We start from the raw sequence: 6112 nt of genomic DNA, 5'->3' as shown, positions 1-6112 counted from the left end.
GCCAAGACACATATTAATCAAAGTGTCAAAAATTAAATACAAAGAAAGCATATTAAAAGCAGCAAGGGAAAAACAACAAATAACACACAAGGAAATCCCCATAAGGTTAACAGCTGATCTTTCAGCAGAAACTCTGCAGGCCAGAAGGGACTGGTAGGACATACTTAAAGTGATGAAGGAGAAAAACCAACAACCAAGATTACTCTCAACAGCAAGGATCTCATTCAGATTTGATGGAGATATTAAAACCTTTACAGACAAGCAAAAGCTGAGAGAGTTCAGCACCACCAAACCAGCTTTACATCGAATGCTAAAGGAACTTCTCTAGGCAAGAAACACAAGAAAAGAAAAAGACCTACAATAACAAACCCAAAACAATTAAGAAAATGGGAATAGGAACATACATATCGATAATTACCTTAAATTAAATGGATTAAATGCTCCAACCAAAAGACACAGACTGGCTGAATGGATACAAAAACAAGACCCATATATATGCTGTCTACAAGAGACCCACTTCAGGACTAGAGACACATGCAGACTGAAAGTGAGGAGATGGAAAAAGATATTCCATGCAAATGGAAACCAAAAGAAAGCTGGAGTAGCAATTCTCATATCAGACAAAATAGACTTTAAAATAAAGACTATTAGAAGAGACAAAGAAGGACACTACATAATGATCAAGGGACTGATCCAAGAAGAAGATATAACAACTGTAAATATTTATGGACCCAACATAGGAGCACCTCAATACATACAGCAAATACTAACAGCCATAAAAGCGAAATTGACAGTAACACAGTCAGAGTAGGGGACTTGAACACCTCACTTTTACCAATGGACAGATCATCCAAAATGAAAATAAATAAGGAAGCACAAGCTTTAAATGATACATTGAACAAGATACACTTAATTGATATTTATAGGACATTCGATCCAAAAACAACAGAATACACATTTTTCTCAAGTGCTCATGGAACATTCTCCAGGATAGATCATATCTTGGGTCACAAATCAAGCCTTGGTAAATTGTAAAAAAATTGAAATTGTATCAAGTATATTTTCCAACCACAATGCTATGAGACTAGATATCAATTACTGGAAAAGATCTGTAAAAAATACAAACACATGGAGGCTAAACAATACACTACTTAATAACGAAGTGATCACTGAGGAAATCAAAGAGGAAATTAAAAAATACCTAGAAACAAATGACAATGGAGATACAACGACCCAAAACCTATGGGATGCAGCAAAAGCAGTTCTAAGAGGGAAGTTTATAGCAATACAAGCCCACCTTAAGAAGCAGGAAACATCTCGAATAAACAACCTAACCTTGCACCTCAAGCAATTAGAGAAAGAAGAACAAAAAAACCCCAGAGTTAGCAGAAGGAAAGAAATCATAAAAATCAGATCAGAAATAAATGAAAAAGAAATGAAGGAAACAATAGCAAAGATCAATAAAACTAAAAGCTGGTTCTTTGAGAAGATAAACAAAATTGATAAACCATTAGCCAGACTCATCAAGAAAAAAAGGGAGAAGACTCAAATCAATAGAATTAGAAATGAAAAAGGAGAAGTAACAACTGACACTGCAGAAATAAAAAAAATCATGAGGGATTACTACAAGCAACTCTATGCCAATAAAATGGACAATCTGGAAGAAATGGACAAATTCTTAGAAATGCACAAACTGCCAAGACTGAATCAGGAAGAAATAGAAAATATGAACAGACCAATCACAAACACTGAAATTGAAACTGTGATTAAAAATCTTCCAACAAACAAAAGCCCAGGACCAGATGGCTTCACAGGCGAATTCTATCAAACATTTAGAGAAGAGCTAACACCTATCCTTCTCAAACTCTTCCAAAATATAGCAGAGGGAGGAACACTCCCAAACTCATTCTACGAGGCCACCATCACCCTGATACCAAAACCAGACAAGGATGTCACAAAGAAAGAAAACTACAGGCCAATATCACTGATGAACATAGATGCAAAAATCCTCAACAAAATACTAGCAAACAGAATCCAACAGCACATTAAAAGGATCCTACACCATGATCAAGTGGGGTTTATTCCAGGAATGCAAGGATTCTTCAATATACACAAATCAATAAACGTGATACACCATATTAACAAACTGAAGGAGAAAAACCATATGATCATCTCAATAGATGCAGAGAAAGCTTTCGACAAAATTCAACACCCATTTATGATAAAAATCCTCCAATAAGTAGGCATAGAGAGAACTTTCTTCAACATACTAAAGGCCATATATGACAAACCTACAGCCAACATCGTCCTCATTGGTGAAAAACTGAAAGCATTTCCACTAAGATCAGGAACAAGACAAGGTTGCCCACTCTCACCACTCTTTTTCAACATAGTTTTGGAAGTTTTAGCCACAGCCATCAGAGAAGAACAGGAAATAAAAGGAATCCAAATCAGAAAAGAAGTAAAGCCATCACTGTTTGCAGGTGACATGATACTATACATAGAGAATCCTAAAGATGCTACCAGAAAAGTACTAGAGCTAATCATTGAATTTGGTAAAGTAGCAGGATACAAAATTAATGCACAGAAATCTCTGGCATTCCAATACACTAATGATGAAAAATCTGAAAGTGAAATCAAGAAAACACACGCATTTACCACTGCAACAAAAAGAATAAAATATCTAGGAAAAAACCTACCTAAGGAGACAAAAGACCTGTATGCAGAAAAGTATAAGATACTGATGAAAGAAATTAAAGATGTTACAAATAGATGGACAGACATACCATGTTCTTGGATTGGAAGAATCAACATTGTGAAAATGCCTCTACTACCCAGAGCAATCTACTAATTCAGGGCAATCCCTATCAAACTACCACTGGCATTTTTCACAGAACTAGAACAAAAAATTTCACAATTTGTATGGAAACACAAAAGACCCCAAATAGCCAAAGCAATATTGAGAACGAAAAACAGAGCTGGAGGAATCAGGCTCCCTGACTTTAAACTATACTACACAGCTACAGTAATCAAGACAGTATGGTACTGGCACAAAAAAAGTAATATAGAGCGACGCAACAGGATAGGAAGCCCAGAGCTAAACCCACGCACATATTGTCACCTTGTCTTTGATAAAGGAGGCAGGAATGTACAGTGGAGAATGGACAGCCTGTTCAATAAGTGGTGTTGGGAAAACTGGACAGGTACATGTAGAAGTATGAGATTAGATCACTCCCTAACACCATACACAAAAATAAGCCCAAAATGGATTAAAGACCTAAATGTAAGGCCAGAAACTATCAAACTCTTAGAGGAAAACATAGGCAGAACACTCTATGACATAAATCACAGCAAGATCCTTTTTGACCCACCTCCCAGAGAAATGGAAATAAAAACAAAAATAAACAAATGGGACCTAATGAAACTTCAAAGCTTTTGCACAGCAAAGGAAACCATAAGCAAGATCAAAAGACAGTCCTCAGAATGGGAGAAAATATTTGCAAATGAAGCAACTGACAAAGGATTAATCTCCAAAATTTACAACAGCTCATGCAGCTCAATAACAAACAACCCAATCCAAAAATGGGCAGAAGACCTAAATAGACAGTTCTCCTAAGAAGTTATACAGACTGCCAACAAACACATGAAAGAATGCTCAACATCATTAATCATTAGAGAAATGCAAATCAAACCTACAATGAGATATCATCTCACACCAGTCAGAATGGCCATCATCAAAAAATCTGGAAACAATATATGCTGGAGAGCGTGTGGAGAATAGGGAACACTCTTGCACTGCTGGTGAGAATGTGAATTGGTACAGCCACTATGGAGAACAGTATGGAGGTTCCTTAAAAAACTAAAGAGAGAACTACCATATGACACAGCAATCCCACTACTGGGCATATACCCTGAGAAAACCATAATTCAAAAAGAGTCATGGACCAAAATGTTCACTGCAGCTCTATTTACAATAGCCAGGGGATGGAAACAACCTAGGTGTCCATCATCGGATGAATGGATAATGAAGATGTGGCACATATATCGAATGGAATATTACTCAGCCATAAAAAGAAACGAAATTGAGCTATTTGTAATGAGGTGGATGGACCTAGAGTCTGTCATACAGAGTGAAGTCAGAAAGAGAAAAACAAATACTGTACGCTAACACATATATATGGAATTTAAGAAAAAAAAATGTCATGAAGAACCCAGGGGTAAGACAGGAATAAAGACACAAACCTACTAGAGAATGGACTGGAGGATATGGGGAGGGGGAAGGGTAAGCTGTGCCAAAGTGAGAGAGTGGCATGGACATATATACACTACCAAATATAAAATCGATAGCTAGTGGGAAGCAGCCACATGGCACAGGGATATCGGCTCGGTGCTTTGTGACCGCCTGGAGGGGTGGGATAGGGAGGGTGGGAGGGAGGGAGACGCAAGAGGGAAGAGATATGGGAACATATGTATATGTGTAACTGATTCACTTTGTTATAAAGCAGAAATTAGCACACCATTGTAAAGCAATTATACTCCAATAAAGATGTTAAAAAAAAAAGTATATAGTCCAATATGTTTTTAAACCTCATAGGGGAAATTCTGTATTTTAAGAAAGGAGTTTGGTAATTCATATTAATCCCTTTTAGTGTATACAAGGGAGAGATGGGAGAAAGGAGGAAGGGTGAATATTTTGGATCAAAGGTAGCTTCCTTTCTAGGTAGTGTTTATCTACCCATGCCTTACCCCACTCCCAAATGAGCAAGACTATCTCTGTGGAGTTAGAGGTTAAGGTAAATCACGCTGTAGGGCTTTTCTGTTCCCTAACAGTTTTTATTTGGTGAAAGTCTCCTAAGTATCAGATTTCCTTTATGAATTGAGAACCCTGCCCTACCTATGTCAGAGAGTTGTTATAATATGAAGCAGAACATTGAGGTCAGACCATTTATTTTCCCTGTTCTCTATTTACATCATGGACAGTTAGTACATGACACAGTAAGTGATTACAAATTTAGAGAACTGGATTCATATTACAATAGAACAATCTAGCACAGTGGAGCAATCCTGAAAGAGCTGAGAAGAATTACTTCTGTTTTTTAATTGATTAAGCTAAGAAATAAGTAAACTATCAGTCTCTTATCTAGGTCATGATAAATAATCCTAGTGGAAATAATTAGCAAAAAATAAATTACTATTTTCTCTCAAATTGGCTAAGAAATTAACTGTTGGTCTGTTATCCAATTCCTACTTAATATTACTAGTAGAAATAACCAGCCCCAAATAAAATCAATGGGTGAAACTGAACTCAATAAAATTTATATTTGCAGAATGTGCCCTGAGAGTTGGATTTAGAAAAATAACTGCCACAGAAGAAAACTTACAGTGGCAAAACTCTAATCAGAAAATTTGATATGGACAAAAATCTGATCAATGTATCAAATCTTTCTTGTCAAATTTACATAGGAAAAACACATTGGGCCCCTCCAAGAAAATCATATCAGTGAGACAAAAATGAAAATGATTAGAAAGTGTTTATCTGTGCTGAGAGAAAACCAGTCAAGGAAAATAAATTGGCCTAATGATGTTTGCTCCGGGAAATACTCTTTGTGTGTGTGTGTGTGTGTTACGCGGGCCTCTCACTTGTGTGGCCTCTCCCGCTGCGGAGCACAGCGGCATGTGGGATCTTCCCGCACCGGGGCACAAACCCGTGTGCCCTGCATCAGCAGGCGGACTCGCAACCACTGCACCACCAGGGAAGCCCCAGGAAATACTCTCTTAATGACAATTCATCAGGTTAGTAAAATTCTGATTAAAATATGAATGATGAGGAACACAGAACATCGCAGGGTCGCAATGACAAACTATCCACAAGGTCAAAACAGCAGGCTCGGGCTTCCCTGGTGGCGCACTGGTTGGGAGTCCAACTGCCGATGCAGGGGACACGGGTTTCGTGCCCTGGTCCGGGAGGATCCTACATGCCACGGAGCGGCTGGGCCCGTGAGCCATGGCCGCTGGGCCTGCGCGTCCGGAGCCTGTGCTCCGCAACGCAAGAGGCCACAGCAGTGAGAGGCACACGTACTGCCAAAAAAAAAAAAAAAAAAAAAAAAAAAAA

The 6112-nt window shown here is 38.1% G+C and overlaps 1 protein-coding gene across 1 annotated transcript in view; it reads right to left on the bottom strand.

The window, feature by feature from the left end:
- CCNB3 (cyclin B3) overlaps positions 1 to 6112 on the bottom strand; it is a 50393-nt gene that overhangs the window by 43706 nt on the left and 575 nt on the right.

This window comes from Lipotes vexillifer, unplaced genomic scaffold (genome assembly GCF_000442215.2).
Source record: "Lipotes vexillifer unplaced genomic scaffold, Lipotes_vexillifer_v1.1 scaffold129, whole genome shotgun sequence".
In the NCBI taxonomy this organism is placed as follows: domain Eukaryota; kingdom Metazoa; phylum Chordata; class Mammalia; order Artiodactyla; family Lipotidae; genus Lipotes; species Lipotes vexillifer.
This window is presented reverse-complemented; position numbering and strand designations above follow the sequence as displayed.